Below are 980 nucleotides of genomic sequence, written 5' to 3'. Positions count from 1 at the left end.
GAGGTGGCTGAGAACCATCTCTGTCAGGTCGCGTAGTCTTGGAGATCCTGAGATGTGAACAGGTTTGAGAAGATTCTCAGGGGCGGGGGGCAGACTGCAGGGTGTGGTGATTGAGGAGAAAAGAAAGGTTGTGTATGCGGAGTCAGGGAGGACTCTCTGTGTGTGGAGGTGCCACTTGCTGAGAAGGGACCGGGTCCTCTCTGAGGTGCTCTGGTTCTGGGCTCCACTGAGACGGACATGAGACCCCGACCTGTGACCTCTTCCTTCTCTAAGACATCCATGTCCACAGGGAGCGGGGGACCCTGCTTGGCTGCTGAATGGGCCTCAGGGCTGGGAGTGGGTCTTGTCACCTTGGACAATGAGAGGGGCATGGAGGTGTCTCAGCAGGGTGAATTTTCTTTGCTTGGGGGAGAGGTGTCCCTGAGACCCCAGTGGCCCCGGTCTGAGACCATGTTAAGGAACCCTTATGAACCAACATGAGCCTCTGGATGGGGAGGGTGCTGGGCCCATCCAGAGGGTGTGGGTGTGGGTGCAGAATCCTTCATCCTGCAAGGGGGTCCTGTCTGTGCCTGGGGTGAGGAGGGCTGGTTGAGGTCCAGCCCTGGGTCTTAGTCCTGGTGACCCCCTAAGGACTCTGGGCCCACTGTGGGTCCTGGCTGGGTCACACATCCCAGTCTCTGGTGTGTACCCAGAATCCTGGTCAGTGGGTCTTAGACCCCAGTCCAGGATTAACAGCCGAAATCCAGTCTGGGGGCTGGGACCTCTAGTCCAGGGATTAGGCTCCTAGCAGTGGTCTGGCTGTGGGGTTGGAAGCAAGGTTTCAGTCAAGGCCCAAAGTTTAGATCTGGGATTTTTTTTTTTTTAATCTAGGAAGTTTATGGAGACCTAGGTTTAGTGTCATGATCTTGGTGGGCCTGGGGGGACCATGGGAAGTCCGGGGAGCCCTGGGAGGTTGTGGTCAGTGCCCGCGGTTGGGGTCC

This window comes from Echinops telfairi, unplaced genomic scaffold, assembly GCF_000313985.2.
Source record: "Echinops telfairi isolate 266 unplaced genomic scaffold, ASM31398v2 ScPeMD7_7417;HRSCAF=8455, whole genome shotgun sequence".
Lineage (NCBI taxonomy): Eukaryota > Metazoa > Chordata > Mammalia > Afrosoricida > Tenrecidae > Echinops > Echinops telfairi.
The sequence above is the reverse complement of the archived record's forward strand: the minus strand, read 5'-3'. Positions refer to the sequence as shown.